The sequence below is a fragment of the Mus pahari genome, chromosome 9 (assembly GCF_900095145.1).
Source record: "Mus pahari chromosome 9, PAHARI_EIJ_v1.1, whole genome shotgun sequence".
NCBI lineage: Eukaryota > Metazoa > Chordata > Mammalia > Rodentia > Muridae > Mus > Mus pahari.
Window position 1 is genome coordinate 3054762 of NC_034598.1, and position 11553 is coordinate 3066314.

Genomic DNA, 11553 nt, shown 5'->3' on the forward strand with positions numbered 1-11553 from the left:
AGAGAGAGAGAGAGAGAGAGAGAGAGAGAGAGAGAGAGAGAGAGAGAACTACAGTCACTGTAGTGCAAATGCTTAGTAGTTTTATGAGGATTTTGTCTGCCAGCAAGGCTTCTCCTAGCAAGGAACTGAAAAGCCAGTGTATTATTTTATTTTTACTAGTTTTACTTGTATTTTACCTGAATGTTTGTGTATCACATGGATGAGTGCCTGAGGAGGTAAGATGATGCATCAAATGCCCTGGAACTGGAGTTACAGATAGTTCTTAGCCACCATATGGGTGCTAGAAATTAAACCTGGGTCCTGTGGGAAAGCAACTAGTGGGCTTAACCTGTGAACCATCTCTCTAGCCCCAACCCCACTGGTATTTCAAACCAGTGGCATTTCAAATTTAGTAGGATTGACTCTGCTGCTCACCCATAAGTGGCCATATTTTTGCTTCTCTGAAGTTTCACTGACTTTTTTATTATTATTATGGAAACAAGACAGCTACCTACCTTGAAGCATCGTGGACCTATTCTAACAAATGGATACAAGTGAAAAGCATCAAGAGCCATTTTACTAATAAATAAATCAAAGTTATGGTAACATTTTTATTCATTATATTTTTGCATTTCTTATGGTCTAAGACAAGGTCACTTGATCTTATTATTTCTGTTTGTGAGACACAGGAAAGGAGAAGGTAGATGGGTGGTGGTGGAGCCTTTTTCATGAGCTATGCTCACACATGGTCTCCTGTGCTCACTGTTTAGTGTGTGCCTGTCCCTGTGCTCATGATCTTATATTTACTTGTACTTTTTGCTTCCTTTCCTTCTTCATAAAAACAATTGCATTGTTGATTATCAATTTTGCAAGCGTTGTATTCTCCTTTTCTATTAACTCTTATCGTTTTTAACTTACTCAACAAAGAATTTTGGTTTCCCTTAGTAGGAAAGCATACACTACCAGACATACAAACTAGGAAGGAATGTTATCCATGTGTATGCCTAATTATCTTCAAAGCATTGCCTATGTGAAAGAAAGCTGCAAAATTATCGGGTGATTCCATGGGAATGTAGTAAAAATATCCCACTTTTAAGTTTTATAAGATAATATAGACTTTAGTGTAAAGATGTATTTCCAGGGGACCTTGACATAGAAATTCAGTATGAATTCAGCACCTGCATATCAAAAATAAAATTAGTAATAATCCCACTTAATTCAATGTTTGAAAAAAAAATAGTGAGCCCAATAGGAGCTCTTTCTGCCTCTTCTGCCTTCAGAGTCATCCTGTCATGCTGACTTCACAGCCTCGTGAAATTTTAAATGACAACTGTGCTAAGTAGAGGCGCAGTAAGCCTCAGCCAAGGTCAAATTTAGTAGCACTGTTAGTTTACTGAGAGTAACCTTGCCCCACAGACCCTGGCAATTGTAGATTACAGGCGACCAACTGTCCATCTCTCTGCTCTGTTTAGAGATGACCAGGCCCCACTGGCTTTAGACGGGTGCTTTCTGCTGCTCACCTCAGGATCTTCAACAGCCAGCTGACACTCTCAGAAACTAGACAAGCAACTTGTCACATTCTTGGAAGTCTCTCCTCCGTACATACAGAACTTCCTGGATGAGCATAAAGATGTGAAGGTAAGTGAGATTTGAGTAAATTTTAATCATATTAAAAATTATGCTATGTTATTGAGAAGTACACAAACTAAAAGCAGTTAAATATGAGAAAAATAAGCACTATGGGACATCCACAGCAAAACTAGGAAGTAAGGAGAACAGGATTTATAATCACTGTAAGCACCCCAGGACAAAGAGGTAAGGGTACATAGGAAGCCGGGATCACATGACCATCCATCTCTCCTCACGAAACTCTTAATACAGACATCCTAAAGCCTGAATGTGTACAAGAGTCACAGAGAATGAGAGAAAAGGTCTTTAAAGAACTGGCCTCCATGCATATTCCAGAGTCTTAGATTCATAGACATCTGACTACATTTTACCCTTGATGATAATCCTGATCCTCTGGAACCTTTAAGAAACTATAAAAGTGGAATTCAAAGTCATTTACATTTCATTCATAATTTTAATGTTATTATTGGGGTTTTATGTAGTTTCCTACACTCAGAGAATGAGTAGAGCAACTTTTAGCACAGAAATGATAAATTAGCACTTCCTTTTTATTGCCCCAATTTTAGTTATAAATTCTCATTAATATTCCTTTTTGAATATCAAGATGATGCAATAATTTGCAGCTCCCTTTCACAATGGGAGTACTCCTTTACTATGTCTGTTATTCTGTCTTGTGTAATGCTATAATTTATTCAGATATTTAGGGTTATTGGATCTAGTTGTAGAAATATTTGGAAAGTAAGACGTGGTAAGCCCTTCTAGGGTTGATGAGGAGTTTTTGCATACTAGGGGCTCTTTTTCACTTTTGAAAAATCAGGTTTTGATTTCAAGAGTACACATCTGTTTCATACATTCCTTACCACTTTCATTCTTTAGCAGGTGAGAATTAATAAATCATTTTATGTATTTATGACAGGTTGCATGTGTATTTGGTGACTGTCACTATTGATTTCTGTCCAACATCTCACTAACAACTTTATTATTATTATTATTTGTAGATTTACATTTAGAAAGGTTTCCTTTTTATATTCCCGCTACAGAAGTGACCCTTAGGGACATGCACATTTTTTTTTTCAGTTTTTCCAGACAGTGTTTCTCTGTGTAGCCCTGGCTGTCCTGGAACTCACTCTGTAGATCAGGCTGGCCTTGAACTCAGAAATCCGCCTGCCTCTGCCTCCCAAGTGCTGGTATTAAAGGTGTGCACCACCACTGCCCAGCTACACATGCACATTTTAACGTCATGATGAGTCCCTGAAGGCTTATCATGGTGTCGTATTCATAGTAAGGAATGAAATGTGTAATCAAAATACTTGGACTGCATCTCAGTATGATTGACATTTTCCCCTCTGTCACTCTCTATGCTCATTCACACTTAGTGGATTTCTTGTTCATAAAGTTGGAAAAGAAAAAAACATATCAAGAAGTGCATTCCTCTGGCACCCTTCGCTTGTATACATTAGTCATTCATATCACACATAGAAAATGGATCACATCTACATGCAGAAGATGAGGCAATGATTTGTAAGTGATAAGATTAATTATTTACAGAACTGTATTAACTAAAATAATAATTTTATGTGTATTGGTAATTGGAATTGTTCACAAGATGATTGCATCTGAATATAAAGTCTGTACTACACATCATGAGAATCCTAAAATTTATGAACTATAAATTTAGAGTTTAAAACATTCTGAAAATATTGCATAACAGTCTTTTAGTATTAATTTTCTGTCATATTTCATTTTCAAAAGGATCACACCTACATTCTCCTTCCTTTTTCCTTACTTCTCCCTCTTCATCCCTCTCCCCACCATGTTCCTAGCAGTAGAGCAGGTGAGGGCAAGTAGAGTCATGTCCTCAGTTACTGTCATAAGCATATTTATCAGACTGTGTTCTTAAATTACAGTCCCCACACAATCTCAGGGCACTGTATGAGGCAGGTCCAGTGTTCAGCAAAATATGAAGTGAAATTAAATGACAGAAATGTTGTGACATCACAGCAGCATAAGCTCTGTGAGGAGGAAGGCACAGCTGAGCTCCTACATTCTGATCCCCTCAGGAATCCGTTTCCTCTTCCTAGCCTAGCAAATAAAAGTATAACAGGAAGGACAGTAAACCACCATCTGGCCCAATGTGACTGAATGAGGAGAAATTCATCACCTATTTTGCAATGATGATGTTTCAGTAAGGATAGGAGCAGAAAACCCCTTCTTGATGAAGGTTGCGAACGGAAAAAAGTATCTAAATATTACCGATGTGGTTGGATCTAAAACAAGCAATAATTTCTCTTGTATGGGATACATCTTACAGTCGATAAGGGAAAACAGCAAGATTCGTCTCCCTCAGACTTGATCTGCTAGTAACTATGAGGGTTGGAGAAGAGATGAATGTTACTCTTATTATGATCATATGTAATAAAGAAATTCATGAGACATATAAAGATATTTAGATGGGCGTATTGGCCTCAACATGTTGAGAAGTCAATGTATATAGAAAAATTACCAATATAGAAAATAATAATTTATGTAAGTAAATATAGGAAGTTATTAAACCATATTTTGACATGGTCCTATTGTCTTCTTTTTTAAGCTGGAAATGCATCTGGAGATAGTTGAAAGGAATAAGAATATTACTTAATCAAAATAATTCTGGTAGTTATCCTCAACTGACAGAATTGAATTTGATCTTTTATTACTTCTCTAGGCTTAAAACCCCCTTTCTAACTGAGGTGTTATTATTACTAGCATATATTATTTTTTCAGAATAACGTGACATTTTATACATACATGGAGCACAATTTGATCCTATTCATCTCTGATGTGTTTCACCTTGACTTGATTTATCTCAATATGGTCCCTTCCTATTCCTATAAGGTCCCCTGTGGGGCATTGGGCTATGTACAGACATCCTGGTTTCCAGGCTATGCTAGAATCTGGTCCCCAGGAGAGCCTGATGGGTGGTAATTCCCACCTACATGGGACAGCAAGTTTTGGACCATGTCTCCTGGAACCCTGGCCCCTGTTGAAGTTACCACCCCCACAGCCCCCATAGGAGAAGCATGGATAGTAGTGACAAAGACAATGTTCCAAGCTTCTGACCTTCAGGCTAGACTCCTCCCAGTTACCTAGCAACAGTAAGATAACAGCCCACCATAAGAGGGGCTGCTTGGCCCTACCTCACTCTCTCCTCATTCTCTCCTCTCCTCTCCTCTCTCCTCTCCTCTCCTCTCCCCTCCCCTCCCCTCTCCTCTCCTTTCCTCTCTCCTCTCTTTTCCTCTCCTCTTTCTCTCTCCTCTCACTCTCTTACTCTCTCTTTCTTACTCTCTAGCCTTTCTTCTCTCTCTCCTTTTATCCTTTCTCTCCTCTTGGCCATGGCCAGTCTCTCTCTCCTTTACCTTCTCTCTTTCCCCCTGCCTTTCTACAATAAAACTCTAAAACCATAGACTGTCTCTGATCATCAAGGCCCACTGTTCTTGGACAATGGGATAGGCTTTCTTCTAAAGAGCCTTTTTAAATCTCCTGATGGAAGGCTTCCTGTGCTCCAGTCAAGGCCAGGGCTAAGGACTCTAGCCTGCTTGGGAACCTCTCTCCCTCTGCCCTCTCTCCTGTAACCCTGGGGCTGAGGGTGTCACCCTGGGGCCCCTGGTATCAGGGGCTACCCCTTGTCCACCCCTCCCCCTGTTGAGTAGGGTCAGTGGGTTAGATGCCCACGCTGGGCCAAGTGGAAAGCGTCTGGCAGCCTTCCCACATCTACCTGCCCAGAGTATAGGAGGAACTCTAACCAGACGTGGGCTCTTTCCCTCCCCCGTCTTCTCCCACACCCCCCATTATTTTCCCAACAGTCCCCCTTCTATGTGTCTGCCTTAAAATGTGCTACATTAACATATGGGAGAACACATGTAATATTTATCCTTCAGAATCTCTTTATTTTGCTTAGCATAATGATCTCCAGGTCTACTGAAAGTTATATCCTTAATGTAGGCTGAAAATATTTTAAAAGGCTAAAAAAAGTACTTAATTATCTGAAAAAAATTGGCATTTTAGAAATGTGTAGGAGGAGGTGTGGAGATTGCTCAGTGGTTAGGAGAACTGACTGCTCTTCTTAAGGATGGGGGCTTGATTCTTAGCATTCATGGCCTCTCACAACAGTCTCAAACTCTAGTTCCAGAAGAATTGATGCCTCTCTTCCAGCCTCCATGTGCACTGAATTCATGTGGTGTACACAGGCAATCCACCTATACAGATAACAAATTAAATTGAAAAACATTAATATGAAATGTCTATGATTGTTTTTTAAAGTAGTCTCAAGCAAAGTCTTATATCCTAAACTATATTTTATTGAGTACAGGAATAAAACTTAAGTTGAGTAAATTTTTTAGATCTAACCCGTTATCTGTGGTATGATGTGGGAGAACAAAATTCTGCATGTTTTTTTCTTTTTATTAAACGTTATTCAAATTATAGCAACCAGTGGAAATATTCCCCATTGCCTGTATTAGATACCTCTCACATGCTTTTGGGAATTTGCTAACTGTATTGATTATTCTATTTGGAGGATAATTGTGTGTGTCTGTTGCACTGGTGTTGATGTCTTCATTCTTAAGTCTACTGTGTAACACATGGCTAGTTTCACCATTATTACAACCAGCTGCAGTTGGCCTAGGATTTTGTACATTCCATATGTATCCAAAGTAATTATCTCCTTAGTTTAATTACAATATTCGTTAATGGATTTTTGAGGCCAAATGTGTGTACTGAACAGAGAATCTGGCCTATATCTTCAGCATAAGCTAGTGACATTTCAAAATGATAAGAGATTGATTCCTAACACCCTCATCAGGTGGCTCACAACCACCTGTAACCCCAGTTGTAGGTGTAGACCTCTGGCCTCCCTGAGCATGCATACCCATATACACAGATGAATAATTAAAAGCAAAAAGTAAGCCTAGTTCGTAAGAAAAGCAGAAAATAAAAATGGAAGTTTATGTGTTTAACAAAAACCCGGAAACCCACTGAAAACCATAGTCCAGCTACCTTGTGTGCCATTCCATAGTTAGAATGCACAAAATAAAAATAGCTGTCAGACTAGGTGAACTCTCCTATGTGTTAGGCACCAACTAAGCTCATTTACCTGCAGTGAAACACTTCTGATCATGGAATTTCTAGAGAACAGAGGAAGTAAAAGGATCCTTTCATGGAAGTAACTGTGGTACAAAGGGGACAGCTTGCTAGTAGTGGCTTAACCATAAAACATCAAACCAGAACCAACCAAAGGAAAAACATCTTTACTGCCCATTCCATTTTTTTCAGCCTAAAATTATACTTTTGCATTAGATATCTCAGCAGCCCCTTCCATCCCTAAACATCCCTAAATGATAATTCTACATGTTGTGGGAAGAGCACAGGTCTAGCCCAGACTGTGTGTGGCCTGTACTAACTGGACAGCATGTTAAGCCCATGAGGCTGGAGTTATACTACTGTTTAGAAGTTTTCTTCAGTGGCTCATTGCTTTTATCTTGGAGAGGGAAATATTTGAGAGGCTTTATCTGAAGCAGCTGTTAGAAGTTTGCACAGGTTGAATTTTGTCAAAAAACAAAACAAAACAAAACAAAAGCAACAAGAACAAATATAGCAGCTTAGTTATCTAACAATGTAGAGGGTGTCATGGGAATAATCCACATCCCAGCTTCGTGGGAATCATAGGGTTGATGATCAGTTAGTCAAGCTGGCTCCTAACATATAAAAGCTGGAAGCAAATATTCTGCTGGTACAGGCTTTCTGGCATCAATATCATCATAAGCCCCTTCTGAAAGAACTACTAAGGGTTGGGGGATGGTATTCTGACTGTAGATAAAAAGCACAAAAGGATTGATTGTGATCACTGGATATATTCAACTAGAGAGATAAATACAAAATACAAAGTTTGGAATGACAGACTCAAACATGAAGTATGATGTTATTAAGTTATTAAAATGACTAACAAATCACGGGATGCAATACTAAGTATTTTGAGTGTATAGCCCTATACACCTGGTGGCTTTCTTCTCAATGCCTGGGAATCATTAGATGTCATTTAAATGTAACAAATCTATAAGTTTCAGTGTCTCTGGTAAGCAATACAGGGATGTTAAAGAATATAAGAACTTAGTAAGTACTGTTGAAGCCTAAAGTGGTGGTTCATGCCTGTAATACCAGTACATAGGAGGTGGAGATAGGAGAAGCTACCAGTGAGAGTTCAAGACCATTCTATCCTTCATGACATTGTGTTTCCAAACAAATAAAGTAAAGCTAGAAATAAAACAAGGAGAATGGAATTGATATTGTTGAATATTATCTGGGGAAAATGGGAGAAAGAGAAAAATACATGCCACTTTCCCCATCCACTCATGTACTCATGGGGGCCTAACAAGCATTCTCATGTCTGAAGTGGTCAGACTAACAGAGGAAGCTAAAAGAAGAACCACTCACTGCTCAATTATTTTCCTTCTTTCTCTCTCTCTCTCTTTTTTTCCTTCGATTTGGTTTTTGAGACAAGGTTTCTCTATGTAGTCCTGGCCATAGGATCTGTAGACCCTGGAACTTGGTCTGTAGACCAGGCTAGCCTCAAACTCATGGATCCATCTGCCTCTGCCTTCTGAGTGCTGGAGTGATACATAATTTTCAAAGCTGCATATATCTTATTTAAGAAAAACAAACTTTTCCAACTTAAAAAGAAAATACATCTATCTTCAACATCAGCAAATGAAAAAATGCTTATACTTTATTTTAAAAAAGAGTGTTTTTCACATTAGGTCACAGGCCAAAATACAGTGGTGCAATACACAGCAAGTTAGTTTTAGAAGACAAAAGTGGAAAAATAGACAAAGATACTGAAACATAAACAATTCTGAGTTTAAAAATCTTAGATTCAGAAAAAAAAAAAAAAAAAACTAGAACGCAGGCCCAAGTATTAACCAAAACAAGAAGAGACTAAGGGAGGCTGTAGGGAGTGATCCAGAGCAGAAGCATATAATCATGAATAAACAGAATGTTATGAAGACCAAAAGCATGTGTCCAGAAAATAAGCTTAACTTCCAAGAAGTTCCCAATAAGCAGGCAGTCCAGCTAGTGAATTAAGTCTAGAAAGTCATCTTCTGTGTTAAAATAAAACACTTGAACTCAAGTCTCAGACAAAGACTTTTTCCTTTAAAAGAATAACTATTAAAATTACATATTAAACAAAAAAGAGAGTACTTTCCAAATTAGAATTTATTCTTCAGTGTTGGTTTAAGGGTCACAAGTCACTTCTCTTTTGCAAAGAAGAGATAACATGCTTCCATTACAAACTTATAAAATTTACTTGATTTGAATCAAAGTGGAATGTTTAAATTCCTACCAGCCCAAACAGGCATAACTACCAGCAGGGTGCAATTTTAGACTTTTGCAGTCAAGAGATTTCTTCTGAGCAAAAATTCTCCTTCAATTTCAGAGAGCAGATGATAATAATTTTCCTATCCTCTGCACAGCAGGCTTCTTCCCTTCCTTTTCAGACCCCTTAAAGAAACACCTGGGCACCTGTAGGTCCAGGTGACATATCATTCACACATTGACTCAACTTACTTACAATGCAGAGTCATTCACTGGTGAGGTAGAATCCAGTTCAATTGCCACTCTGATGTGGTTCCTGTGTATAACATATGCAGTGTGGTTACAATAAAAACCTTCACAAAGCATAAGAAATTACAAAGAAGCTGTCTGAAGGCAGTGAAAAACATGTGTATTTGTGTGTAATATTCCTGAGAGAATGAAAAGATAATGCTCAAAACTGAAAACTTAACACATTGCTCTTGATGGCATATAACTTCAGAAGGAAAACAAAACCATGTAATGAAGCTATTATGTATTGCAGTGATAGTCTTCCTAGATTGCCCAGTGTTTCTAAATGAGATAAGTTTTCATGAGTTTAATTATTTTCAAATTCCTAAATATTTTCCGTGTGCATGATACATTTGGTCATGTGTGTTCAGGTATGCATACATATGTGTACTTGTGAATGTGAAAGCCTGAAGACAGCCTTGGGCATCATCCTCAGAAATATTACCTATCTGCTTTGAAATCGCATGCTCATTGGCCTAGAGGTCATTAGTTCTTAGGTTGGCTGATCAATGAGTCCCAGAGAGCCACCTGTCTGTACTGCCTGAGTTGCAATTACAGACATGCTGTAATCATGGCTGAAGATTGAACTCTTGACCCAAGGCTTACAGGACAAACACTTTGGATCCTCTCACTTTTCTAAATACTAGATCTGATCTATATGAACAAAATTCTCTTACATTGTTCAAGAAAGATTGCTCAAATAACATGTGTTGTCTGGTCCTGTAGTAGTAAATATATCTCAATGTTACCCAAGCCATAGAGGCACATATAGAGATTTTTGTCTTACACATTTTGTCAGTAGGTAAATACTTGCTTTTCAGTCCTGGGAGTCAAACCCAGGATGTGTACACACCAGGCAAGCATTTGAGTACCGAGTCACATCCTTTTCCAAAATATGCAGATTCTCAACAGAGGTATGAGGCTGGCTAAAAGCAAATAAGATCATGTCTGGGACAGCATTGTATAGCTACAGACTACTCCAGCGTCCTGATCTTGAAGGAACACAACTGAGTCTACCCTTACTTTTTTATTTTTTTTTTAATACACAAAACACATTGGCACTGGAATTGTGACATAACAACCACATGTCCACTGTGTTTGACAAGCATGGTAATGTTTATTTTTTTGCTTTTTATTATTTTCTATTAATTTTGTACTCATTTATATCCACTCCCCCCAACTCTGTATGAGAGAGAGAGAGAGAGAGAGAGAGAGAGAGAGAGAGAGAGAGAGAGAGAACATGTGGAGGGGGTGTTTGTGTCACAGAGCATATGTGGAGGTCAGAAAGCAACTTTAGGGAGTCAATTATCTCATATGTGTGGGACCTTGTGATCAAAGTATAGCCCCCAGTGGCGGCAAATACCTTTACCCATTAAACCAACTCACCAGCCTCACAATGATAGATTTGCAAGACAAAATATTCACTTGTCGAGCTAAGCTATTTTTTTTTCTGTTTGTTTCAAGTAAGTGTCTTTGGGAGCCTTATTCAAATCTCTCTGATACTCCCTCCTCAGTGTCAGAATTACAGGGTATAATAACATGCCCAATGATCCTCAAGAGCACTATAAACTACACTGGCCTGGTATGCCTGTCTGTCTTTGTGTATGAGAAAAGAAGAGACACGATGAGTGAGGACTAAGGTTTTAGGAACTGGGTAGTGTGTTTGAGGACCAAGATGACTTGGTAGACTTAGAGTAGTCTTGGTAGACTGGCAGATGGTTTTTATTTCACTCTGATTGTCCTGAAGTCAAAATGGATTCAGTTCAGAGATCAGAGTCTCTTATTACCAACACTTTTCAGAGTGATGATACTTTATACATTAATGTTTATACTTGAGATTCTTACTTTATAGTTCTTCTATATTAGAGCAAGCTCCTGCATGCATTAATAAGCAGTAAGCTCAGTTTCCTTTACTAACACTTATTACAATTCATCAATGAACCAGTGATCTCTAAGTGATGCTATGGTTCTAGAAGCTATTGGTTCTTCTTTATATTTTATACTCATATATTAATTTTACATGTTCGTAGCATTGATATAACAATAATCCTTGTCAGTGATGTTAAGCAAAGCCCAATGAAAAATATCTAAAGAGGCAATTAAAATATCTACAGGTTATCACAATTTGTAGAGTAAAAGTAGGTTTTGAAAGTTCCTCTTCACCCCATTCGGAGTCCATCCCATCATCAGNCACCAAACCTAGATACTAATGCCCATGCTCATGCCGGCAAGATACTGCTGAAGGGTCCCTGATATTGTGGCCTCTTGTGAGGCTACGCCAGTGCCTGGTAAACACCGAAATGGATGATC

General features: G+C 38.5%; 1 protein-coding gene across 2 annotated transcripts in view; it reads left to right on the top strand.

Moving 5' to 3' along the window:
* Hs3st5 (heparan sulfate-glucosamine 3-sulfotransferase 5) overlaps positions 1–11553 on the top strand; it is a 288413-nt gene that overhangs the window by 106654 nt on the left and 170206 nt on the right. For both annotated transcript variants that reach the window (XM_021205176.1, XM_021205178.1), the window contains one exon: positions 1452–1617. The gene's annotated coding sequence lies outside the window, so the exon portion shown is untranslated. The remainder of the gene's footprint in view (positions 1–1451; positions 1618–11553) is intronic.